Source organism: Saimiri boliviensis, chromosome 1, assembly GCF_048565385.1.
Source record: "Saimiri boliviensis isolate mSaiBol1 chromosome 1, mSaiBol1.pri, whole genome shotgun sequence".
In the NCBI taxonomy this organism is placed as follows: Eukaryota; Metazoa; Chordata; class Mammalia; order Primates; family Cebidae; genus Saimiri; species Saimiri boliviensis.
Genome location: NC_133449.1, coordinates 166,391,241 through 166,418,864, shown reverse-complemented (window position 1 = coordinate 166,418,864; position 27,624 = coordinate 166,391,241). Strand labels below are relative to the sequence as shown.

The 27,624-nt window shown below is 44.2% G+C and overlaps 2 long non-coding RNA genes across 2 annotated transcripts; one reads left to right on the top strand and one right to left on the bottom strand.

The window, feature by feature from the left end:
- The first annotated feature begins 131 nt into the window (after positions 1-131).
- Positions 132-15,613, top strand: LOC141582461 (uncharacterized). Its single transcript, XR_012515318.1, has 3 exons — positions 132-642; positions 3,548-3,685; positions 15,500-15,613. It is a non-coding gene; the product is annotated as an uncharacterized LOC141582461 (long non-coding RNA).
- Positions 15,614-19,613: 4,000 nt separating this feature from the next.
- Positions 19,614-27,607, bottom strand: LOC141580187 (uncharacterized). The gene is made up of 2 exons (XR_012512275.1): positions 26,479-27,607; positions 19,614-20,076 (listed from the first exon to the last, which is right to left on the bottom strand). It is a non-coding gene; the product is annotated as an uncharacterized LOC141580187 (long non-coding RNA).
- Between the last annotated feature and the right edge of the window lie 17 nt (positions 27,608-27,624).

Here is a 27,624-nt window from a genome sequence, read left to right as displayed (position 1 = left end):
CAGAGTCTTTGCAGCCAATGGGGGCTCACCCTGATGAGGTAATGCTTTCAGCCCATGTTTCATTGGTCGTCCTTCTCATTACTAGGCGTTCTCGGAGGCTGGGAAGTGGAGAGGGCTAGTTTTAGGGCTAATGGGGGCTTTTTCCTCGTGACAGGTGGTGCTTACAGAAATGCTTGGAGCCGCTCGTGGAAATCTGTTTCCTCTTCTCAGATGCCTGCATCTTGAGCCAGTTCTACTACCTGGGGCTCTAAGGGTGTCTTCTAGTCTGGTTCTTGTCCCCAACCCACTGTCAGCTCCTAGGGTTCTCAGCAATGAGAACACGAATGTGATGAAGTTGACTTAAACCCTGATGAGCCGGAGCTGCAAGGAAAGCCTGCCCGTCCTCGGATGAATACATCCCATTACTTTTGTCAGCCTGGAACCTTGGAATCTAGCAGCTCTTCACTTCTGAACCCTCTTTGGCAGGGGAGCAGAAGCACTGGCTGTGAGTCAGGCTGACTGCCTCTGTACCTCCCCCACAAAGTTTTAGGGGTGGTGAGGAAAACTGGGGCTTCCTTCCAGCCCTCTTTCCTCTGTCCATGGTCTTTTATTTTGCTCACCTCCATTCTGGGAAATTGTATTGTCTACACTGTAGTGGCCCATGTAAGTCCTCTGACAAGCAAACAGTTGTTTGCTGTGTTTCTGAAAGAACTTGGAGAGCCCTTGGCCCTGCTTTTACATCAAGATCTGTATCAACTTCCTGGCGAGGAGGGAGGAGGCACCAGATTCTAGGCTGTATGTAAACAGGGAAACGAGGCTGGGAAGATGAAGTAATTGTGGATGAAGTGGGGATAATAGACAAGTGCTTGTTTCTGACAGTCTAATTTTGCTCGTAAAATTCATGCTGCTTTTTACACACTTAAGAATTAGGTAGCCGGGCGCGGTGGCTCAAGCCTGTAATCCCAGCACTTTGGAAGGCCGAGGCGGGTGGATCACAAGGTCAAGAGATCGAGACCATCCTGGTCAACATGGTGAAACCCCGTCTCTACTAAAAAATACAAAAAAAATTAGCTGGGCATGGTGGTGCGTGCCTATAATACCAGCTACTCAGGAGGCTGAGGCAGGAGAATTGCCTGAACCCAGGAGGCGGAGGTTGCGGTGAGCCGAGATGGCGCCATTGCACTCCAGCCTGGGTAACAAGAGCGAAACTCTGTCTCAAAAAAAAAAAAAAAAAAAGAAAGAAAGAAAGAAAGAATTAGGCAACAAAGAACCAAGAGTATATTTCGTATGGTTGAACTCTCTGAAGTTTTTCAGGGCTGACTTGTAAAGAAGTGGACAGTGCATGTATGAATAGGACTTTACAACCACATGGGGGAAAATTAGTAGAGGCTTCTAAGAACTGAAGCAGAACAGATTCTGTGGGCTCTGAGAGCTGAGGGAGACAGCATTGCAGAGGTGAACCGGCTCCCTGGGTCGTTCTGCAGAGTAGATGATCAAACTGATTTGAAACAAAATTTAGCTGTAAGCATCAGTCCTGCTTTTCATGGTTGAACTTCACAGAATGAGATTCTGGGAGTAGAAGGGAATAACATTTTATGCTATTTTACTGTGTAATTCTGGGAAAGGAGCTCTTTTTCTGTGACCCAATTTAACTGTCTAAAAATAAAGAAATCACCCTGAATTCAAAGGAAGAATCTGTAAGCGAAAGGCTTACTCTAAGTGTTTAAAAGCTTGCCTACGGCATTTAAGATTGTGATGATATTGTTTGAAATATCCTGTAACTAACCCCATTTAGGCCTCCACCCACAGGATAAAGGTCTTTTCATCCTGGTCTCACTCCACCCCTCCCACCCCCAGCTGACAGGGATCTGACCCTCTCTAGATTAATCACAGAAAACATGAAAGACCAGGAAGAAAAGGCATAGTAAAAAGTAGGAGGCTTCCACATCAACGTGGGATTGTAATATGTATTTACAGGATGATCATCAGTTAATACATTTGAGAAAGTGCTTTGTAAGCTGTTGCCATGATAACAAATGGGATTATGCTCCTCAAAAGAATAGGAACTGTGTTTTACTCATGGTGTTCTACCCCAGTGCCTAGCCAGGGCCCGGCACTTTTTTGTGGGTGACTTTTTATTGGATTTTTTTTTTTTTTTTTTTTTTTTAAGAGACAGGGTCTCACTATGTTGCCCAGGCTGGTCTTGAACTGCTGGACTCAAGCAATTCTCCTGCCCAAAGTGTTGAGATTACAGGCTAGGCTTGAGCCACTGTGCTGGTGAAAAACTGGTGAAAATTTTTAATTATATGAAGGTAGAAAGAATAGTTTAATGTGACTCCATATATCTATCTCCCAGCTTCAGACTATTAATAAGCCATCACATAGGTGCTTAATGTTTTGAGGAGAAAAGAGGGGAGTTTAGTAGTTTCTTAGACATACTTTACTCCATCTTTCTTTCTTGGGAAGATTATGATCAATATGAACCATAAATCAGAAAAATTACATTTCCTGTACTTCACATTAGGTTAATCACATTTGAGAAAAACCAAAAGCGAAATTCTTTTTTTTTTTTCCTTTTTTTTGAAACGGAGTTTCGCTCTTGTTGCCCAGGCTGGAGTGCAGTGGTACAATTTTGGCTCACTGCAACCTCTGCTTCCCAGGTTCAAGTGATTCTCCTGCCTCAGCTTCTTGAGTAGATGGGATTACAAGCACACGCTACCACACCCAGCTAATTTTGTATTTTTAGTAGAGACAGTTTTACCATGTTGGTCAGGCTGGTCTCAAACTCCTGACCTAAGGTGATCTACCCACTTCAGCCTTCCAAAAGTGCTGCTGGGATTACAGGCATGAGCCACCACACCTGGCCAGAAATTCTTTTTTTTGAGATAGGGTCTCACTTAGTTGCCCAGGCTGGAATGCAGTGGCACAATCATGGCTCAATGAAGCTTTAACTCCCCACACTCAAGTAATCCTCTCACCTCAGCCTTCTGAGTAGCTGGGACTACAGGTGTGTGCCACGATGCCTGGCTAATTTTTGTATTTTTTGGGTTAGAGGCAAGGGTTTTGACATACTGCCCAGGCTGGTCTTGAATTCCTGGGCTCAAGTGATCCACCCACCTCAGCCTCCCAAAGTTCTGGAATTACAGGCTTGAGTAACCAAGCCCAGCTGAAAGTGAAATTCTTAGGAATACCTTTCATTTCTTTTTAATTAATTAATTATTTTTTTACTTAACATTCTTGGAGTAAGGAACACCTTTCAATCTGGATTACTTAATCAAAGGATTATAAAATAATTTTTTGAATTTTATGAAAGGCCGGACCTTAAACTTTGTTACTCCTGCTGGTGATTAAGAGTTTGCCTTGCCTCATGTTTTTTTTTTGTTTAAATTATAGCCTCGCAGGAGGGTTTTGGGAGGTGCCTGGAAACCCTGGCTGACTTGTCAGGCCATCATCAGCCTGCTGCCTTGACTGTGATATGGATGGAATGGGGTCAAGGTCTCCAGGTTTTACTGTTTCTACTTTCTTTATCTTTGATCCTTGTACTGAGGGCTGGTTCTTTATCTCTAAGGACACAGATAATAGGCAGCCAAGTTTGCCTGAACAGATTTTTGGCAGTTTTCAACCCTGTTTTCTGGAAGCGAAGAAGAGGGTGGTAAAAAGCCTACCAGTCTTGCCAACTGAAACCATCATCTACAGAGCTGTTTGGGTAAGTCACTTTTCTTTGGTCCTACCACATTTAGGTAAAATGAAGCTTTTTGGTGTAGTGATACAGCGGGGAATATTGCAGGTTTTAGAGTAAAGTAGACCAGGGCTTGAGTTTCCTTGCTATATGGTTCTCACATTTGTTACCTGTGAAATGGGTTGTTTTAAGAAATTATTGATTTAGGGCAGGTGCGGTGGCTCAAGCCTGTAATCCCAGCACTTTGGGAGGCCGAGGCGGGTGGCTCACGAGGTCAAGAGATTGAGACCATCCCGGTCAACATGGTGAAACCCCATCTCTACTAAAAATACAAAAAATTAGCTGGGCGTGGTGGTGCGTGCCTGTAATCCCAGCTACTCAGGAGGCTGAGGCAGGAGAATTGCCTGAACCCAGGAGGCAGAGGTTGCGGTGAGCCGAGATCGCGCCATTGCACTCCAGCCTGGGTAACAAGAGCAAAACTCCGTCTCAAAAAAAAAAAAAAAAAAAAAGAAATTATTTATTTAAAAATACATACTGGGCTGGGCTCGGTGGCTCAAGCCTGTAATCCCAGCACTTTGGGAGGCCGAGGCGGGTGGATCACGAGGTCGAGAGATCGAGACCATCCTGGTCAACATGGTGAAACCCCGTCTCTACTAAAAATACAAAAAAATTAGCTGGGCATGGTGGCACGTGCCTGTAATCCCAGCTACTCAGGAGGCTGAGGCAGGAGAATTGCCTGAACCCAGGAGGCGGAGGTTGCGGTGAGCTGAGATCGCGCCATTCCACTCCAGCCTGGGTAACAAGAGCAAAACTCCGTCTCAAAAAATAAATAAATAAATAAATAAAATAAAAAAATACATACTGTAGGGAGCAGCACAGTCAAGTGCTCACTATATAGTAGCTGCTTTTGTGATGAAAGTGAAGATACTGCAAGCAGAAAAACAGGCAATGAAAATGGACAGAGAATTCACTAAGTAATACAACTGGCAAGAAGCATAACACTCAACTGCACTTGTAATTAGAGAAATGCAAGCTCAGTAATGTGTGCCATTGTTTTTGTTCGTTAGATTGGCTAAAAATATACATGAAGTCCATTTTTGGTGAAAGTTTAAGCAAATAGTCATTCTCATTTTTTTTTTTTTTTTTTTTTGAGACGGAGTTTCGCTCTTGTTGCCCAGGCTGGAGTGCAATGGCGCGATCTCGGCTCACCGCAACCTCCGCCTCCTGGGTTCAGGCAATTCTCCTGCCTCAGCCTCCTGAGTAGCTGGGATTACAGGCACACGCCACCATGCCCAGCTAATTTTTAGTATTTTTAGTAGAGACGGGGTTTCACCATGTTGACCAGGATGGTCTCGATCTCTTGACCTCGTGATCCACCCGTCTCGGCCTCCCAAAGTGCTGGGATTACAGGCTTGAGCCACCGCGCCCAGCCCATTCTCATATTTTTATAAAGCCTTTTTGGAGGTAAGTTTGGTAATATCTATTAAAATTTAAATTTGTTACTCTTTAATTCAGCAATTTTGTTTCCAGGAATCTGTTCTACATAAATATACATGAGTATATAAACATATTGTAGTACTGCTTTTCATAGTGAAAACTGGAAACAAATTTACTAATATGGACATATTTCTATGGAATAATATGTGTAAAGTCATATTCAGAGTATCATACCATGATCCTATATATAGGATCATGGTATATATATATATATATATATATATATATATATATATATATATATATTTTTTTTTTTTTTTTTTTTTTTTTTTTTTGAGATGGAGTTTCGCTCTTGTTACCCAGGCTGGAGTGCAATGGCGTGATCTCAGCTCATCGCAACCTCCGCCTCCTGGGTTCAAGCAATTCTCCTGCCTCAGCCTCCTGAGTAGCTGGGATTACAGGCACGTGCCACCATGCCCAGCTAATTTTTTGTATTTTTAGTAGAGATTGGGTTTCGCCATGTTGATCAGGATGGTCTCGATCTCTTGACCTTGTGATCCACCCACCTCAGCCTCCCAAAGTGCTGGAATTACAGGCTTGAGCCACCGCGCCCGGCTTTCCTATTTATATATTAAAAGAAAGATAATTGTGTGTATGCATTTTATAAATGTATGAAAAGAGGTTTGAGAGGATATATTTCACAAGGTTTACTTTTGGGGGAAGTAGGGTAAGATTAGGGTGAAGAGATGATTTTGCTTTTCATTCTTTTTCTCCCCACTAATATGCTACATATGCTCTTCTTTATTCTTTTTTTATTTTTTTATTTTTTTGAGACGGAGTTTCGCTTTTGTTACCCAGGCTGGAGTGCAATGGCACGATCTCGGCTCACCGCAACCTCCGCTTCCTGGGTTCAGGCAATTCTCCTGTCTCAGCCTCCTGAGTAGCTGGGATTACAGGCACGTGCCACCATGCCCAGCTAATTTTTTGTATTTTTAGTAGAGACGGGGTTTCACCATGTTGACCAGGATGGTCTCGATCTCTCGACCTCGTGATCCACCCGCCTTGGCCTCCCAAAGTGCTGGGATTACAGGCTTGAGCCACCGCGCCCGGCCTCTTTATTCTTCTTAATCTTTGAATTCTCCTAATGACTGTTAAAATTTTTTAGTGCCAAAAACCAGGAACAAATATGTATTATTTTTGTATTTGTAAAAACAATTTAACAAAATGGTGAAGATGTGAATTTAGATATCTGAAAGGCCTTCTGTAAGTACTTGTCTAGACTCAACATCATGGTTGGGTAGAGACAGCAGTTTTTGGGTCTGGAAGGGTGGGAAGAGCTTGTATTTAAGAATCAAAACTTCCACTTCATGGTTTGGGGTTTAGATTTTTGGACCAATAAACCCAAGTGACCCCTTCTGAAGACAGTAGGACTACACAGGAGAGGTTAACAGGTGTTTCTGTAGTCTTGTCCTCTCCAAGGCCCTTATTTTATTTTATTTTTGAGACTGAGTCTCATTCTGTTGCCCAGGCTGGAGTGCCATGGTGGGATCTCGGCTCACTGCAACTTCTCCCTCCTGGTTCAAGCAATTCTCCTTTCTCCGCCTCCTGAGTAGCTGGAATTATAGGCACACACCATCACGCCCAGCTGATTTTTGTATTTTTTTTTATTTTTTGAGACAGAGTTTCACTCTTGTTACCCAGGCTGGAGTGCAATGGCACGATCTCGGCTCACCGCAACCTCCGCCTCCTGGGTTCAGGCAATTCTCCTGCCTCAGCCTCTTGAGTAGCTGGGATTACAGGCACGTGCCACCATGCCCAGCTAATTTTTTGTATTTTTAGTAGAGACGGGGTTTCACCATGTTGACCAGGTTGGTCTCGATCTCTTGACCTTGTGATCCACCCGCCTCGGCCTCCCAAAGTGCTGAGATTACAGGCGTGAGCCACCGCGCCCGGCCTTGATTTTTGTATTTTTTTAGTAGAGACGGGGTTTCACGATGTTGGCCAGCCTGGTCTCGAACTGCTGACCTCAGGTGATCCACCCACCTCATCCTCCCAAAGTGTTGGGATTACAGGCGTGAGCCATCCCGCCCAGCCAAGGTCCTCTATTTTAAAAAAAGAAAGATCTTGGGCTTCTTTGAAAGAGGCAAGGCAATCTCTGAATTGTAGTATCTCAGAGTCCAAGATGGCAGGGCTGACATAGAACCTTCCAAGTTCTTTCTACCTCTTTGCTTCTTTTCAGGTTGACATTTCAGATTTTGGTTTGTTTTGTTTTTGTTTTGAGGCAGGGTCTCCACTCTGTCACCCAGGCCGGAGTACAGTTGAGCGATCATAGCTAACTGCAGCCTTGAACTCCTGGACTCAAGTGATCCCCTCACCTAAGCCTCCCAAGAAGCTGGGACTATGGGCACATACCACCACCTCAGGCTAATGTTTTCTTTTTTTTTTTTTTTTTTTTTGAGACGGAGTTTCGCTCTTGTTACCCAGGCTGGAGTGCAATGGCGCGATTTCGGCTCACCGCAACCTCCGCCTCCTGGGTTCAGGCAATTCTCCTGCCTCAGCCTCCTGAGTAGCTGGGATTACAGGCACACGCCACCATGCCCAGCTAATTTTTTGTATTTTTAGTAGAGACAGGGTTTCACTATGTTGACCAGGATGGTCTCGATCTCCTGACCTCGTGATCCACCCGCCTCGGCCTCCCAAAGTGCTGAGATTACAGACTTGAGCCACCGCGCCCGGCACTAATGTTTAAATTTATTTTATTTTGCCAGGCGTGGTGGCTCACGCCTGTAATCTCAGTACTCTGGGAGGCTGAGGTGAGTGGATCATGAGGTCAGGAGTTCAAGACCATCCTGGCCAACATGGTGAAGCCCCATCTCTACCAAAAACACAAAAATTAGTCGGGCATGGTGGCATGTGCCTATAATCCCAGCTACTCAGGAGGCTGAGGCAGGAGAATAGCTTGAACCCAGGAGGCAGAGGTTGCAGTGGGCTGAGATTGTGCAACTACATTCCAGCCTGTTTGACAGGGTGAGACTCTGTCTCAAAAAAACAAAAATTATTTTTGTAGAGAAAAGGGCTCACTTTGATGCCCACGTTGACCTTGAACTCCTAGTCTCAGGCAATCCCCCCCACCTGTGCCTCCCAAAGTGCTAAGATTACAGACATGAGCCACTGTGCCTGGCCAAGCATGTCAAATTTTTATCAGATATTCTGGATCCCTAATAATGAAATTTTTCTTAAGGTTTTAGAAAGCTTTCTTGGGTTATAAGTAATCACAAACATCTCTATAGTTTGCACATTTAGCTCTCACCACTGTGGACAATATCTGAGTGAGAAAATAGACAAAACTTCTTAGTGAAGATAGGAATGGAGGCTGACAGAAGGAAAAGCCTGTTTTCCTGGGTAACTTACTCCAAATGAAAAGAGGTTTCATGGAGTTAAGAAATGTGGCCGGGCACGGTGGCTCAAGCCTGTAATCCCAGCACTTTGGGAGGCCGAGGCGGGTGGATCACCAGGTCAAGAGATCAAGACTGTCCTGGTCAATATGGTGAAACCCCGTCTCTACTAAAAATACAAAAAAAAGTAGCTGGGCATGGTGGCACATGCCTGTAATCCGAACTACTCAGGAGGCTGAGGCAGGAGAATTGCCTGAACCCAGGAGGCGGAGGTTGCGGTGAGCCGAGATCGCGCCATTGCACTCCAGCCTGGGTAACAAGAGCGAAACTCCGTCTCAAAAAAAAAAAAAAAAAGAAAAATAAATAATTATGAAAAACAAATCCCATGTACCTTGTACTTGGTTTGAGAACTAGGGTATTACAAAAGCTCTGAAGGTCCTAGGGGGTCTGCCAGCATGCAAGTAAAAGATGCCTTGCCAGGGGGAGAGGAATTTGCCTCCTAAAGAATGGAGCTTTTTCCTTGGGTACAAAGACATTATCTGCTGCTAGACCGAAGGTCCATAAGGCAGTTCCTACCCAATGGATAAGTCATTTTCTATTTATCTCCTTAGAAAACAATTCCTTTTTCTAGTTCGTATAGAGGCTTCTTATAGGCTACTGGACTGTGTTTCTGGAGGTACGGGGGTCACACCTGTATGTTCTGTACCCTCCACTATAAGTAACAATTATATTGAATTTTGGATTAATGTTTATTTTTCTTTAGTGTTTTACCATGTATATGTGCATCTCTAAATTATCTACCTCTCTCTCCCTCTACTCCAAAATGCCATTTGGCATTGTTTAGTGTTTTTTTTTTTTTTTAATTGCTGTAACAAATTAACCACAAACTTAGTGGCTCAAACAACACAGAATTGTATGTGGGAGGCAATGGGTATATGAGAAATTGTACTTTCTGCTCAATTTTGCTGTGAACCTAAAACTGCTCTAGAGTTTTATTTTTTGTTTCTTTGGTTTTCTGGTGTGTGTGTGTGTGTGTGTGTGTGTGTGTGTGTGTGTGAGAGAGAGAGAGAGAGAGAGAGAGAGAGAGAGAAAGCATTAGGTACTAGCATTAGGGGAAGCTTGGAACTCTCTGTACTATATTTTGCAACTTTTCTGTAAACCTAAAGTTTTTCTAAAATAAAAAGATTATTTAAAAATTTTAAAAAACCACAATGCAAATTTATTATCTTACAGTTTTGTAGGTCAGAAGTCTGACATGGGTCTAACTGGGCTAAAATCAGGCTCCTAGAGGAATATCTAGAGGTCTATAGGAAAGAATCTGTTTGCTTGCCTTTCCTACCTTCTAGAGGTTGTCCACATTCCCTGATCATGGCCTTCATCCATTTTCAAAGCCAGCAATGGCAGATTGAGTTATTCTCATATCCAGTCTCTCCAGTGTCTTCTGCCTTCCTCTTCTATTTACAGAGGCCCGTGTGATTACATTGGGCCCACCCAGATAATCCAGGATGATCTCTCCATCTCTGGGTCAGCTGAGCAACTTTAATTCTGCCTAGAACCTTTCTTTCCATTTGTTATGTGCCCTAGCATATTCACAGGTTCTAGAGCAGGCGTCCCCAAATGATGACCCTCGGGCCACATGCGGCCCCCTGAGGCCATTTATCCGGCCCCCCTCCGCACTTCAGGAAGGGGCACCTCTTTCAGTGGTGGTCAGTGAGAGGAGCACAGTATGTGGTGCCCCTCCAACGGTCTGAGGGACAGTGAACTGGCCCCTTGTGTAAAAAGTTTGGGGATGCCTGTTCTAGAGAATAGAATGTAGACATCTTTGGGACATCATTATCGTGCCTACAATAGCCATCTTTATGTACAACTTTGCCACATGCTTGTTCTGGCCCCAACTAAAAATGATTGTTCTTTCATTTCTTTTCTACAAATAGCTTACTCCATATCTGCCAAGTCTGAGTTGCTTTCTGAGCAAGTGAAAAGAAGCAATATCCTTATTCTGATGTAGTAATAATGTCCCATAATAGTATTAAACTATTGAATTAAATGTGTTTTCTGGACATTAACTCAGCATTTATCAATAGCTCCAAACTAAGTTTCAGGAGCAAACTAAGGCAATTCAGAGACTACCACTTATGCTCCCTGTTGTTTCCAACTTTTAAAATTCCAAAATGAAAACATACATAAGAAAGGCAGGAAACAGAAATATACAAAAAGAAAAATTCTAACGTAAGCACCTGTCACCACCCAATTAGAGAGAGAGAAAATGGACAACACCCCTTCCTCACCTTGTGGCTCTTGTCTGTCACATACTGCCTCTCTCAGAGATAAACCACCATCCTGACTTTTACAGTAGTCAGTTGCTTGGCAGCTTACTACTCTGCATTAGTCCATTTTCATGCTGACATACCCGAAACTGGGCAATTTACAAAAGGAACAGGTTTATTGGACTTACAGTTCCACACGGCTGGGGAGGTCTCACAATCATGATGGAAGGAAGGAGGAGCAAGTCCTTCCTTTTTTTTTTTTTTTTTGGTTTTCTGTTTCTGCCATTCTATGTGGATGGCAGCAGGCAAAGAGAGAGCTTGTGTAGGAAAACCTATAAAGCCACCAGATCTCGTGAGACTTACTCGCTATCACGAGAACAGTATGGAGAAGACCTGTCCACGTGATTCAGTTACCTCCCACTGGGTCCCTCCTACACAATATGAGAATTCAAGGTGAGATCTGGGTGGGGACACAGCCAAACCATATCATACTCTGTAATTTTACCACCTATGTATGTAACTCTGACTAGTTTTGAATTTATACTACTACTGGCAGTGAGAGAGATTCTGTTTTTCCACATCACATAATTTTACCACCATGTATGTACCTCTGACTAGTTTTGTCTGATTTTGAACTTTTTTTTCTCTTGACGTCACCACATTGATCGGAAAAGATTTTGAACTTTATAAAAGAGCCATTCTGTAGGTTTCTTTTGTATTTTATTTACCTTCTTCTTTTTTTTTTTATTTGAGACAAGAGTTTCACTCTTGTTACCCAGGCTGGAGTGCAATGGCGCGATCCTCGGCTCACCGCAACCTCCGCCTCCTGGGTTCAGGCAATTCTCCTGCCTCAGCCTCCTGAGTAGCTGGGATTACAGGCACGCGCCACCGTGCCCAGCTAATTTTTTTGTATTTTTAGTAGAGACGGGGTTTCACCATGTTGACCAGGATGGTCTCGATCTCTTGACCTCGTGATCCACCCGCCTTGGCCTCCCAAAGTGCTGGGATTACAGGCTTGAGCCACCGCACCTGGCCCTTTTTTTTTTTTTTTTTTGAGACGGAGTTTCACTCTTGTTACCCAGGCTGGAGTGCAATGGCACGATCTCGGCTCACCGCAACCTCTGCCTCCTGGGTTCAAGCAATTCTCCTGCCTCAGCCTCCTGAGTAGCTGGAATTACAGGCACGCGCCACCCTGCCCAGCTAATTTTTTGTATTTTTAGTAGAGACGGGGCTTCACCATGTTGACTGGGATGGTCTCGATCTCTTGACCTCGTGATCCACCTGCCTCGGCCTCCCAAAGTGCTGGGATTACAGGCTTGAGCCACCGCGCCCGGCCTACCTTCTTTATTGGTATGATTCAACCATGCAGTTACCTGAAGGTCTAAGTTTTTTCTTTTCTTTTTTTTTTTTTTGAGACAGAGTTTCACTCTTGTTACCCAGGCTGGAGTGCAGTGGCACGATCTTGGCTCACCGCAACCTCCGCCTCCTGGGTTCAGGCAATTCTCCTGCCTCAGCCTCCTGAGTAGCTGGAATTACAGGCACACGCCACCATGCCCAGCTAATTTTTTGTATTTTTAGTAGTAGAGATGGGGTTTCACCATGTTGGCCAGGATGGTCTCGATATCTTGACTTCGTGATCCACCTGTCTCGGCCTCCCAAAGTGCTGGGATTACAGGCGTGAGCCACCATGCCCAGCCCTAAGTTTTTTCATTCTTTTTTTTTTTTTTTTTTTTGAGACGGAGTTTCGCTCTTGTTACCCAGGCTGGAGTGCAATGGCGCGATCTCGGCTCACCGCAACCTCCGCCCGCTGGGTTCAGACAATTCTCCTGCCTCAGCCTCCTGAGTAGCTGGGATTACAGGCATGCGCCACCATGCCCAGCTAATTTTTTGTATTTTTAGTAGAGACGGGGTTTCACCATGTTGACCAGGATGGTCTCAATCTCTTGACCTTGTGATCCGCCCGCCTCGGCCTCCCAAAGTGCTGGGATTACAGGCTTGAGCCACCACGCCCTGCCCATAGTTTTTTCATTCTTTTATTTTTCTTTCCTTTTTTTTTTTTTTTTAGATGGGGTCTGGTTCTGTTGCCCAGGCTGAAGTGCAATGCTGTGGTCTTGGCTCACTGCAGCCTCCGCCTCCCAGGCTCAAACCATCCTCCTATCTCAGGCTCCTGAGTAGCTGGGATTACAGGTGCAAGCCACCGTGCTCAGCTAATTTTTGTATTTCTTGCAGAGACAGGGTTTTGCCACATTGCCCAGGCTGGTCTCTGACTGCCGAGCTCAAGTGATCTGCCTGCCTCAGCCTCTGAAAGGGCTAGGATTACAGGCATGAGCCACGGTGCCTGGCCTCATTCTTGTCTCCTTGTGTGTGTTTCCTTGCATGGTCCATCCTTCTGTGGCTGGAATGTTCTGTTTCCATTTTTGGACTATTATAATTAAGGCAGATGTGAACATTTTTGTACCTATATTCTGGTGCCTATGTGCACACAGATCTCCAGAGTACATACTCAGGAGTGGAACTGTTTAGTTCTAGAATTATTATGTTTTCGATTTTAGAATTTACACTACTACTAGCAGTGAAAGACATTCTGGTGTTCCACATTACTTGACACTGTCAGACTTACTAATTTTGGCCATGCTGATGAGTTTATTATGGTGTATGTAAACTTATATATATACATATATATACTTATTATTTAAAAAAAATTTTTTTTGTTTTGTAAACTTATATTTTTTAGTTTGCTTTTCCCTGATTGCTAATGTGGTTGAATATTTTTCATACATGTATTGACCCTTTGGATTTTCTTTTTATGTGCAATCTTTATAAAAAGTTTATTTTTGTGATTTTGTGTTATATTATCTTTTTTTTTCTTTTTTTTTTTTTGAGACGGAGTTTCGCTCTTGTTACCCAGGCTGGGGTGCAATGGCGCGATCTTGGCTCACTGCAACCTCCGCCTCCTGGGTTCAGGCAATTCTCCTGCCTCAGCCTCCTGAGTAGCTTGGATTACAGGCATATGCCACCATGCCCAGCTACTTTTTTGTATTTTTAGTAGAGACGGGGTTTCACCATGTTGACCAGGATGGTCTCGATCTCTTGACCTTGTGATCCACCCGCTTCGGCCTCCCAAAGTGCTGGGATTACAGGCTTGAGCCACCGCGCCCGGCCCTATATTATCTTTTTTAAAAATTTAAAATTTATTTCCAGAAGTTCTTTATATAATATGGGTAGTAGTCCTTTTTGGGTTGAATGTTTTGTAGCTAACTTTTCCAGTCTTTTGGCTTGAATTTTTACTTTTTTAATGGTGTCAAATATAAAACAACTGAATTTATCAATCCTTACTCTATTGTGAAAAGGTATGTTTTATTTAAGAATCATGAAGATGGCCAGGCGTGGTGGCTCACGCCTGTAATCCAAGCACTTTGGAGTCCAAGGTGGGTGGATCACCTGAGGTCGGGAGTTCAAGACCAGCTTGACCAACATGGTGAAACCCGTCTTAAAAAAAAAAAAAAAATCGGCCGGGTGCAGTGGCTCAAGCCTGTAATCCCAGCACTTTGGGAGGCCAAGGCAGGTGGATCACGAGGTCGAGAGATCGAGACCATCCTGGTCAACATGGTGAAACCCCGTCTCTACTAAAAATACAAAAAATTAGCTGGGCATGGTGGCGCGTGCCTGTAATCCGAGCTACTCAGGAGGCTGAGGCAGGAGAATCGCCTGAACCCAGGAGGCGGAGGTTGGGGTGAGCCGAGATCGCGCCATTGCACTCCAGCCTGGGTAACAAGAGCGAAACTCCGTCTCAAAAAAAAAAAAAAAAAAAAAAAAAGTCATGAAGACATTGTCTTATATTATCTTTTTTAAAAAGCTTCCTTTTTTTTTTTTTTTTTTTTTGAGACGGAGTTTCACTCTTGTTACCCAGGCTGGAGTGCAATGGCGCGATCTCGGCTCACCCCAACCTCCGCCTCCTGGGTTCAGGCGATTCTCCTGCCTCAGCCTCCTGAGTAGCTCGGATTACAGGCACGCGCCACCATGCCCAGCTAATTTGTTTTGTATTTTTAGTAGAGACGGGGTTTCGCCATGTTGACCAGGTTGGTCTCGATCTCTCGACCTCGTGATCCACCCGCCTCGGCCTCCCAAAGTGCTGGGATTACAGGCTTGAGCCACCGCACCCGGCCCTCTAAAAGCTTCCTTTAAAATATCTTTTTTAGGCTGGTGCAGTGGCTCATGCTTGTAATCCTAGCACTTTGAGAGGCTGAGGTGGGAAGATCCCTTAAGGCCAGGAGTTCAAGACCAGTCTGGGCAACATAGCAAGAATTTGTCTCTACACACACAGACACATAGACACACACACAAAAGGCTGGGCGTGACAGCATGTGCAAGAGGTTGAGGTGGGAGGATCACTTGAGCCTAGGAGTTCTAGGCTACAATAAGCTATAATCGAGCCACTGTACTCCAGCCTGGGAGATGGAGTGAGAGCCTTTCTCTAATAAAAATACCAAAAGTCCCCCTTTTTATTGTGTAATATTCATATAGAAAAATGTCCTGGTTGGAAATGGTGGCTCACATTTGTAATCCCAGCACTTTGGGAAGGAGAGGCAAAAGGATTGCTTGAGCCAAGGAGTTTGAGACCAGTCTGGGCAACAGTGTGAGATCCCATTTCTATGTTAAAAAAAGAAAAAAAGAATAATGCCCCAACAAGGTAAACACAGATAAGTAATTTATTCTTATTTATCTTTTATTTTTTGAGACAGGGTCTCTCTCTGTCACCCAGGGTGGAGTGCAGTGGCACAATCATGGATCACACTGCTGCTTTGACCTCCTGGGCTCAAGCAATCCTCCCACCTCAGCCTTCTGAGTAGCTGGGACTACAGGTATGTTACCATGCATGGTTAATTTTTAATTTTAATTTTTATGTAGACAGGACCTCACTATGGTGCCCAGGCTGGTTTCCAATTCCTGACCTCAAGTGATTCTTGCTGGCCTGGTCAATTTCTTTACTTTTTTTTTTTTTTTTTTTTTTGAGACGGAGTTTCACTCTTGTTACCCAGGCTGGAGTGCAATGGCACGATCTCGGCTCACCACAACCTCCGCCTCCTGGGTTCAGGCAATTCTCCTGCCTCAGCCTCCTGAGTAGCTGGGATTACAGGCACGCATCACCATGCCCAGCTGATTTTTTTGTATTTTTAGTAGAGACGAGGTTTCACCATGTTGACCAGGATGGTCTCGATCTCTTGACCTCGTGATCCACCCACCTCGGCTTCCCAAAGTGCTGGGATTACAGGCTTGAGCCACCGTGCCCGGCCTAGCCTTCTAATACTTTTAATTTACTCTCTCACAATAGTATATATAAAATTAATGAACAATAGTAGAATTTAGACATTGATGCTATTATTTTGGATAGTGTTTAGACTTATAGCAAACATACAAACAATTTTCTTTGTTCACCATTACTTCTCGCATTTCGGATCTTCCTCTGGAAGATGGTAATTTTCTCTTAACATTTTGAACATACATTGCAGTATCGTCTAGCTTTCATTATTACTATTGAAAGGTCGAGGGCCGGGCGCGGTGACTCAAACCTGTAATCCCGGCACTTTGGGAGGCCGAGGTGGGTGGATCATGAGGTCAAGAGATCGAGACCATCCTGGTCAACATGGTGAAACCCCGTCTCTACTAAAAACACAAAAACATTAGCTGGGCTTGGTGGCACGTGCCTGTGATCCCAGCTACTCAGGAAGCTGAGGCAGGAGAATTGCCTGAACCCAGGAGGCGGAGGTTGCAGTGAGCTGAGATCACGCCATTGCACTCCAACATGGGTAACAAGAGCAAAACTCCATCTCAAAAAAAAAAAAAAAAAAAAAGAAAGGTCGGTGTTGACAGCCAGATTATCTTTTATTTGAAGATTTTTTAGTGTCTTTTCTTTTTTTTTTTTTTTTGAGAGTCTCACTCTGTCACCCAGGCTGGAGTGTAGTGGCATGATTTTGGCTCACTGCAATGTTCACCTCCTGGGTTTAAGTGATTCTCCTGCTTCAGCCTCTCGAGTAGCTGGGATTATAGGTGTGTGCCACCACACCTCGCTAATTTTTGCATTTTTAGTAGAGATGGGTTTTTGCCATGTTGACCAGGCTGGGCTCGAACTCCTGACCTCAGGCAATCCACTCACCTTGGCCTCCCAGAGTGCTGGGATTATAGGCATGATCTACTGCACCGGGTCTAATGTCTTTTCTTGCTGCCTAATTTTAAGATCCCCTTTCTTTCTCTCTGGGTACTAATCTTTTTTTTTTTTTTTTTTTTTGAGACGGAGTTTCGCTCTTGTTACCCAGGCTGGAGTGCAATGGCGCGATCTCGGCTCACCGCAACCTCCGTCTCCTGGGTTCAGGCAATTCTCCTGCCTCAGCCTCCTGAGTAGCTGGGATTACAGGCACGCGCCACCATGCCCAGCTGATTTTTTTGTATTTTTGGTAGAGACGGGGTTTCACCATGTCGACCAGGATGGTCTCGAACTCTCGACCTCGTGATCCACCCACCTCGGCCTCCCTAAGTGCTGGGATTACAGGCTTGAGCCACCGCGCCCAGCTCGAGTACTAATCTTTATGTGTGCATTTTATACTTTTCACCATGGCAACTTTTGGTCTTCTAGAATTTAAGATATTTACCATCAATTCTGGAATATGTTCAGCTACTATTTCTTTGAATATTGCCTTCCCTCCAGTCTGTTATCTCCTTCTTGAACTCTCCTTTTAAGTAGACAATTGTTGAATCCTTATGCATGCCATTGCAACTTTTTTTTTTTTTTTTTTTTTTTTAAAGACGGGTTTCCCCATGTTGGTCCGGCTGGTCTTGAACTCCTGACCTCAGGTGATTCCACGTGCCTTGGCTTCCAAAGTGCTTGGATTACAGGCGTGAGCCACCACGCCCGGCTGCCATTGCAGGTTTTATTTTGAAGTTCTTTCCTCTTGTTTTTAGTAATATTTAATCACTAAATTTTATTTTCGGTCATATTCCTTGTTAACTGTATCTGTAGGATTTCCAGAGGTTATTTGCTTTTGCTTATACCAGGTGCATGGGGGCACTAAAGCTAACACTTTAGTAATTTTCAGCTTGGGGTTTTCTAGGTCACACAGGTAGTGTGAAATTCTAGCCCTTGACAGTGTGCTTGCAAACTTGTCTCGAAATTCTCAGATTTCTTCTTTTTTTACAATTCCATCCACAGTTAAGGTGGAGACAGGTATCTTTACCTTTCCCTCTGTAGGTCAGGTTTTTTGTCTTTTTTTCTTTCTTTCTTTTCTTCTTTTTCTCCTGCTGAGGATGCAGCCCTTCAAAGTTCCTAGTTTTGAGGAGGTCACCAATTTGACATCTGGGCAATATGCCAGGAACCCACAGAATAGGGATGCCTTATTCAACCTAGGTGAGGTCACAGAAAGCTTCCTAAAGTGACACTCTGGGCATCTAAGCTGAATTTAGGCTTATTAAGCAATAAGTGGGAGTCTGCCATAGCATGGCATAATTACACTGTCTTTACCACAGGAGAGATATCATGTCTAGCATACTCACTGCTGTCTAGCACTTAGCACAGAACCTGGCACCTATTGTTAGATGCTCAATATGTATTTTTTGATTTATGAGTAAGAAGTATCAGTGTTTCCAAGCAGAAAAACAATACATATAAAGCAAACAAGAAGAAACAAATAACAGAACTTTATTAAAAAGCCATAGATTTAAACTATGGGCTATTTGTTTTTTCAATGAGTGCTTTTACGGTACTTTATTTTTAGTAAGACACTTATGTAGGATAGGGTGCTACACTGTAACAGGGATAAGACACGTGCATAATAACTGTCACATTTCTGTGTACAAAAGTTGGTTTCTTTCCATGAAGGCCTAAAATATGGATGTACACCTTCGTGTTTTGGAGCCTCTCTGCTGATGAGCTTGGGGATTCAGAAAACATTAAATGTTTCTGCAAATTGTTATATACTTTAGTGGAAAAGAGCAGTTAGGTGTAAATGCTTGGCAAAAAATACAGCTGTAGTTAGATTGCAATCTGCAAACATTGGCGTTGTCAGTTTGCCACAGAAAATGTGGTCTGAATGAAAGGTGCCTGAAGACTGGGAATGCTGGCTCACACCTGTAATCCCAGCACTTTGGGAAGCTGAAGTGGGAAGATCTCTTGAGCTCAGGAGTTAGAGGCCAGCCTGGGCAATATAGTGAGAATATGTCTCTACAAAAAAAAAAAAAAAAAAAAGTTGGGCATGGTGGCACATGCCTGTGGTCCCAGTTACTGGGGAGGCTGAGGTGGGAGGATTGTTTGAGCCTGGGATATAGAGGCTGCAGTGAGCTATGATTGGGCCACTGCACACCAACCTGGGAGACAAAGCAAGATCCTATCTTGAAGGGGAAAAAAGTTGATTCCTCTAAGGAACAGGTAGGGTGTGCAAAAATGGTGAGACCCTCCTGCCTGGAATTCTGCTTAAAAAGGCAGCAGAACGTACATGATTTTGTGAAGGTCATACTCTCATTGAATATCTGAGAACTTTTTTCTTTCCCCTATAGGGATACAGGCAGAGGGAAGAAGAGAAAGGGATATTTATTCTCTGTTATTTATTTACTTTTAACAATAAAAATTCTGATTGTGGAAAAAAATCTAGCTGATTATAGAAATTTAATAAAGAAGCCAAAACAAATTAGTCTTATAGCTGATGATAGTATTGGCTTACATTATTTTGATGCACTGAATTCTAAGTTATCAGGCCAAATATGTGGACTTGGCAAAGATGAGACTTACTGTCAATTGTTCCAGCTCTCCAAACTGGATGTGACTGGCACCAGTGGCTATGTGAGTGAATATAGAAGCTGAAATCCACATTATGTTAACTTTGGTTCTATTCCACAAAAAGATTTTATTCCAGAGATATGTAAGATGAAGCTTTTCCAGGGCAGAGATCATGGTCATGTACCCTAGCACAGAGCCTGACCCGTAATAGCTGCCCAAGAAATATGTGTTGAATAAGTAAATGGCACAAAGGTTATTCTGGGTTGCTAAGATCAGAACAGTATTTGCCATTATTTTAGAGGTTGGCGTGGGATTTGTACATCCTGGAACAGTTTCTTCTCTTTGCAGCTAGTAATATTTTTCTGTTTATGAAAAACACACATTCTTGCACACTGGCACAATGGGCCACAATGGGCAAAGTGGCACAGAAGGATTTCTATTCCATGTCTTGGAAGAGCCAGCAATACATCTCTCTAATGGTGAGTTGCTTCTCCTTTATCAGAGGATTTAAATTTGATGTTTTTCTTGTCCTTCCTTTCTTCCCAATAGAAGAGACTACCTCAAGAAAGAGAAAATTAATTAGCTGAGTTTGACTGAATTTGGTAGCATTTTACTGCTCTGTGAGAATCAGAGTAGTCACAATCTCATCTCCATATGCAGTTGTTTTTCCCTGCACACAAAACTGCATGTAATGATGGCTCTCCATCCCTACTTACAGTTATATCTTATTCTACAAATGGGCAGTGTAAATATGCTTCTAACTGGGGAAGAGGTGTGCTTGTATTTTTTTTTTTTTTTTCTGAGACGGAGTTTCGCTCTTGTTACCCACGCTGGAGTGCAATGGCGCGATCTCGGCTCACCGCAACCTCCGCCTCCTGGGTTCAGGCAATTCTCCTGCCTCAGCCTCCTAAGTAGCTGGGATTACAGGCACGTGCCACCATGCCCAGCTAATTTTTTTTATATTTTTAGTAGAGACGGGGTTTCACCATGTTGACCAGGATGGTCTCGATCTCTCGACCTCGTGATCCACCCGCGTCGGCCTCCCAAAGTGCTGGGATTACAGGCTTGAGCCACCGCGCCCGGCCTGGTGTGCTTGTATTTATTGTAAGTTACAAGGTTCAGAAGATCTTAAAAATAGCACTGACAGTTTAGGGAGTTCTTATTGGTTCTTTGGTTTTCATTTACAAATAGACAAAGAATTGGCAACTTCTGTCAAGAGAGGTTTTCACATTGGGCCTCATTCCTAGCAATAAAATTCTAGATATGAAAGCAGGACATTTTCAGATTGTTCTCTAGGTCTCTGAAAGCAGTATAGGGGAGGGAAGTGAAAAAATTGTAGTATATGGCTTATAAAGCACTTTTATGCATACCAATTCATTTAAGTCTTGGTTTCCCTATTTGACTAATGGGAACTCTAGGGTACAACTAAGTTAAGTAACTTGACCAGAGTCACAAGTCTAGTAACAGGGCTAGAACTGGAACTTGGGATGTTTGTTGTATCTATTTTACTTTTTTTTTTTTTTTTGAGACGGAGTTTCGCTCTTGTTACCCAGGCTGGAGTGCAATGGCGCGATCTCGGCTCACCGCAACCTCCGCCTCCTGGGTTCAGGCAATTCTCCTGCCTCAGCCTCCTGAGTAGCTGGGATTACAGGCAAGTGCAACCATGCCCAGCTAATTTTTTGTATTTTTAGTAGAGACGGGGTTTCACCATGTTGACCAGGATGGTCTCGATCTCTCGACCTCGTGATCCACCCGCCTCGGCCTCCCAAAGTGCTGGGATTACAGGCTTGAGCCACCGCGCCCGGCTCTATTTTACTTTTAAGTGACAGAATTGGTGGAGACAGAATTTGGCTCTTGCTGGCTAGGGTGGCTCCAGTTTCTTATTAACATTGTATTAAACAAGATAAGGCAGCCTTGACTGAACACAAGTTAATCTATATCCTAGTACTCTAACAGCCTTGCTCAGGGAGATCAGTAACGGTAAGGAGGACAGGTGATTAAAAGTTTCCTTACTGATGGTGCAAGAGATGGGCTCAACATCCTGCTACATCTGGAAAAGCTGAATTCAATCCAACTCATGTAAAGGAGGGAAGAACCCATTTGCATTCTCTGTGAATAGTGATGGCATTGTTAGCCATCTGTAAAGTGACTAAAGAGACAGCTACTTACTGACTTCAAGTCTCATTCCAGTGACACTGGTGACCTTGGGGAGGCAGATATGCTGAGGTCCTCCCTGGCACCTAGAATGCAGTCCAGGTTGGAGCAAAGATACATTCCTTCTACAGTGATGTGACTCATGACCTTATTTCTGAGAGGCATAATGCCTCTGTTTGGATGAGCTGGATAGAATGCTTGTTTTCCAGACTTAAAAGTCATCTTGCAAATAAATAACAATCTTTTTTTTTTTTTTTTTTTTTTTTTTGAGACGGAGTTTCGCTCTTGTTACCCAGGCTGGAGTGCAATGGCGCGATCTCGGCTCACCGCAACCTCTGCCTCCTGGGTTCAGGCAATTCTCCTGCCTCAGCCTCCTGAGTAGCTGAGATTACAGGCACGTGCCACCATGCCCAGCTAATTTTTTGTATTTTTAGTAGAGACGGGGTTTCACCATGTTGACCAGGATGGTCTCGATCTCTCGACCTCGTGATCCACCCGCCTCGGCCTCCCAAAGTGCTGGGATTACAGGCTTGAGCCACCGCGCCCGGCCATAAATAACAATCTTATCTCAAGTAGTAATTTTCCTGGCATGACCTCATCTCCAGAGGGTATCTTAGAAATACAAAGGCTTGGTCTATACCAGTCACTTCTCATCCTGGCCAAATAGCTATCTGAAATGCTATTTATGACTTTATTGATATATTGAAATGTGACATCTCCATCTACAGGTAAAGAATTTGTAGGAAAAAAGAAAAAGTAATGTAATTTTGAAGTATTCTTTTAGTGAGGTATTCTCTCATCTCTGTAACAAACAGAATTGCTGTTCTTTGCTGTAGGGGCTGTCCTGTGCCATAAAGCATGTTTACCAGAATCCTTGATCTTCACCCACCAGCCAATAGCACCTCTCTAGTGCTAACAATAAAAAATGTCTGCATTTAGCAGATCCTGAATTCAGAAGAAAAAAATGTTAATACAACCCAAAAATATCAGCAGACATGGTCCCCCAAAACTGTCGCAGTTGAGAACCAGTTTTAACTGAAGGAACAAGACAGAACAAAAGAAACCAACTTCTTCCCTCCACCCACCAAAAAACTAAAGTGATTTCTGAGATAGACCTCCTCTAGAAATTTCAGAGGATTTAGACAAAGCAGGTAGATTAAGTACTCACAGTTACTTAGTTATAAAAAGCCAAATCAGAATTATTGAGGACAGTGTCTGGAGACTGTTGCTGGTAAGCTGTGATTCTTTTTTTTGTTTGTTTTGTTTTTTTTTGAGACGGAGTTTCGCTCTTGTTACCCAGCCTGGAGTGCAATGGCGCGATCTCGGCTCACCACAACCTCCACCTCCTGGGTTCAGGCAATTCTCCTGCCTCAGCCTCCTGAGTAGCTGGGATTACAGGCACGTGCCACCATGCCCAGCTAATTTTTTGTATTTTTAGTAGAGACGGGGTTTCACCATGTTGACCAGGTTGGTCTTGATCTCTTGACCTCGTGATCCACCCGCCTCAGCCTCCCAAAGTGCTGGGATTACAGGCTTGAGCCACCGCGCCCGGCTGGTAAGCTGTGATCCTTACCACAGGTGCCTACCTGCCTTTTACCTCAAGTTGAGGGAGTGGGCCTTCAGTAGAAGTGCTCAGAGCACTTGACCTGTATCTCTTGTTGTCTGAGGGGCACAATGGGCCTGTGTCTGACTCCCACAGGCTGGCGGCTGTTTCGGCAGCAGAGCAGAGGAATGTTAAATCTGCACTGAGATTTGCCCGTACTCCCAAGTTTATTTGGGCAAGAAATGCGTGAGGGCTTCCTGTGGACCAGGTGTGAGCCACACAGAGATGCCACTAGGCTAACACAGCAGCACCGCGAGAAAAAAGCTCTCCGTCCAGACACTGCTTCCATCTACTGGGAAGTAGTTGTAATTTAGTTTGGACAAAACATTTTACTGCCACCTGCTGGAAAATCATCAAAATAAATAACATACAAAATTACAGTGAGGATGATGTGAATAACACCCCCTAGGATACAGAGTGCACAACCTTGTACCACAATAAAGGGTCACTTGCAAATGGATAAGTGTGAGAGTCATCTCAGATCCTATATGACAGGGCCTTTACAGAGATGCTCAGGTTTCAACAGACAAGTAGTTGGAGGTGTGTGGAAAGAACTGCCAAAATAGCTTTATGATTAGATCAACAGAATTATGGGGGAGAAACCACCAGAGAAGCAGGATGGTGGTGGTCTCTGAGGTATCCATGAAAAAAAAAAAAAAAAGTCAGCTTTAAGCATCTACCATGCCCAGGGAGTGTCAAACTATCATACAAAGTTAAGAAATTTCCTGCTCCATTCTTTTCCCCACCTCCCCAAGATTTGGTTCTGGTTAGTTAGGCTGGGAGGAGAAAGACTAGGCAGGTTAAAGATGATTATGGTCCTCTCTTTAGGGCAAGCAATGAGACAACTGTTCCCAGCTGAAAAAGAGAAAAAGGTTTCACTCTCTGTGACTCAGTGACCATAGGACTCTATTCCTTTTTTTTTTTTTTTTTTTTTTGAGATGGCATTTCACTCTTGTTACCTAGGCTGGAGTGCAATGGTGCGATCTTGGCTCCTGGGTTCAGGCAATTCTCCTGCCTCAGCCTCCTGTGTAGCTGGGATTACAGGCACACACCACCATGCCCAGCTAATTTTTTGTATTTTTAGTAAAGATGGGGTTTCACCACGTTGACCCGGATGGTCTCGATCTCTTGACCTTGTGATCCACCTGCCTCGGCCTCCCAAAGTGCTGGGATTACAGGCGTGAGCCACCGCGCCCGGTGAGGACTCTATTCTTAAGGAGACCACAGAACCCCTAAAAACTCATGGAAGCTGAGTTTTAAATTAGGTACATGACAGATGTACTCCCACCACGGAAGTTGAAAGGCATGGCAAAACATAAAAAATAAAAGTTTGTGTTTGTTTGTTTGTTTTGAATTACAGCCCATGTGCCCCCTGTGTTGAACATACTGGTTTTATATTAAGTGAGTTCTAGAGACTATATCTTCCAAGGATATGTTCTTGAGTTTTCAGGGGGAAAATGGTCATTGATCAATTCATTTGTTTTTCGAGATCCCATACTTTGGGGTTAGGGTATAAAAATGCAAGGGAGGCCAGGGGCGATGGCTCACACCTTTAATAATAGCACTTTGGGAAGCCGAGGTGGGAGGATCACTTGAGTCCAGGAGTTCAAGACAGGCCTGGGCAACATAGGGAAACCCATTTCTAAAAAAATTTAAAAAAATTAGCGGGCATGGTGGCATGTACCTGTAGTCCCAGCTACCCAGGAGGCTAGGGTAGGAATGTTGCTGGAGGCCAGGAGGTTGAGGCTACATTGAGCCATAATCCAGACACTGCACCTCAGCCTGGGTGACAGAGTAAGACCTTGGCGCATGCACACACACACACACACACACACACACACACACGAAAATAAAAAAAAAGAAAAAAGACTGGGTGTGGTGGTTCACACCTATAATCCTAGCACCTTGGGAGGCCGAGGTGGGTGGTGGATCATCTGAGGTCAGGAGTTCAAGACCAGTCTGGTCAACATGGTGAAACCCTGTCTCCACTAAAAATACAAAAATTAGCCATGTGTGGTGGTGCATGCCTGTAGTCCCAGCTGTTTGGGAGTCTGAGGCAGCAGAATTGTTTGAACCTGGGAGGCAGCGGTTGCAGTGGGCCAAGATCATACCATTGCACTCCAGCCTGGGTGACAGAACGAGACCTTGTCTCCAAAAAAAAAAAAAAAAAAAAAGCAAGGGAGTCCTTCCCTCTGGGAGCTTGTATCTTAGGTTTCATACTCAGAGCAAAGTATTACAGTTAGTTATGTCAACAAGAGCCTGTGTTGCATGTGTGAGGCAGGTTGAGGAGGGTATTAACTCTCTTCAGATTTACTGTTATGACTTTTACTTATGATAAAACTTTTGAAGCAATCATATTGCTCCTATTCTCCAAGCATGGAATCACAGCTTTCATTTAAGATATTTAGACTGAGTTGGGTGGATCACCTGAGGTTGAGAGTTTGAGACCAACCTGACCAACGTGGAGAAACCCCATCTCTACTAAAAATACAAAAATTGGCCGGGCGTGGTGGCACATGCCTGTAATCCCAGCTACTCCGGAGGCTGAGGCAGGAGAATCGCTTGAATCCAGGAGGTGGAGGTGGCAGTGAGCCAAGATTACACTGCACTCCAGCCTGGGCAATAAAAGGGACACTCTGTATCAAAAAGAAAAAAAAAAGATATTTAAAGAGAGATACAAGGCTAAATGCACAGGCTGCATCTTCTCTGGGCTGCTCTAAATCAGGCTCTGTTGATCCTGTTTGGCAGATTTGGAAACTTATATTTCACTTCACTCAAGTTTAATCAGGGTCTGAAAAATTAATTTGGACAAAACTTAATTCAATCCAGTGAAGAGTGTCTGATTTATAAACCATTGTATGAATTGACGACTGTACAGCTAGTATAACTTGTCCTAGACATGTGCCTTGGACAATTGCTTCTTACTGGGTGTGTGGATTTATTCTAGAGACTCCCTGAATGATGGAAAGGCTGCTGGCTGAGTTTGAAATCAGAGTATAGGCCTTTTTATGCTCTTAAAGGATATCTAGGATATCCAGAATTTAGGTTTGCTAGGATATAAACGCCACGAAGGCAGGGATTTACTGATGTATCTTAAGAGACTAGAATACAGCATTCATTAAGTATCTGTTGAATGAGTGAATCTGCATTAAGGTTTAACTGCCCTGAGAGTATTGGTCCTGGTCATTAAAATCAGTTACCTTGTTCCTGGGCAGAGTGTGAGCCTCACAGAACATTCTTATTCAGATTCTGCTGGTTTTAGACTCTTTGTGGATCCCACCCTTCTGTTATGACAGCATCACTGGGCATGTGACACTTAGGTTACAGATAGTTGTCTCTCTGATGAAATGTGGAGCCACTCTGGCCTCTGTAGCTCATTTACAGATCATTTCATAGGGTGACTGTATTTTTTTCAAATCTTGTCCCAAGTTCAATGAGCGTTCTTGTTTTACATTTTCCAGGTTACTGACTTCCAGCTCAGGCAGGTGGGGAACAACTGAATTGCGGTGGCTGCTATTTTTTGTGCAGGTATTGATCTACAGGCCGTCAAGGAGTCCAAAAGTCCTTAAGAGACTATAAAAAGAAGAGATTGGCTGAAAAATCATATTTTTGTGAGCTCAAGGGAGTTGTAGGGTTGGTCTGGGTAGCTATGCAGACAAGTACCAACTTTTTTTTTTTTTTCTTATTTTTCTCTCAGCAAAGATGATGGGAGCAAGTACCAACTTGTAAGTTCAGAGAGCTCATTCTTTCTGCCTCCTTTCAGCTCTGCCTCCGTAGCTGGCTGATTTTAGTATTCGAAGCTCCCTGTGAGCCCGCAGCCTATTGACTTCCACAGTCCCAGACTGTCTCGGCATCCAAGCCTCAGTGTTCTTCTGTCTGGAGTGTAGGTCAGGTTCTTAGGTGAAGGGGTAGGGTGGGGGCGGGCAGGACGCAGCACCCCCGTAGTCCCGGATGTAACCCACATCTCTGGGAATGGGATCCGGAGTCACTGCTTAGGCTTCTCTCGCGGTTTTCTGTTCAGGTCTGTGTGCTCCTCACCTGGATATGGGCGCCCGGGGTTTTTCTGGCCGCCTGCAGGGAGGGGCATGGCTCTCTCAGCAGAGACCAGAAGCCATCTCTGTGTTCCGAATTTTCTCTTTATCCTTCCTACGTCCTCTCCCCAGTGTCCTCTCTGCTTCCCAACCTCCCCAAACCGAGCACCCCCACAACCCGCCCCGGGCCCACGCCTGGCTGCTCGCACCCTAACTCAGGAGCCCATATTTGGGGTGGGAAAGGAACCGCAGGCCTCAGGCCCGAAGGACCCGGGACTGCGGCCCGGGACGCTGTGGGGGTGGGGACACTCGCCG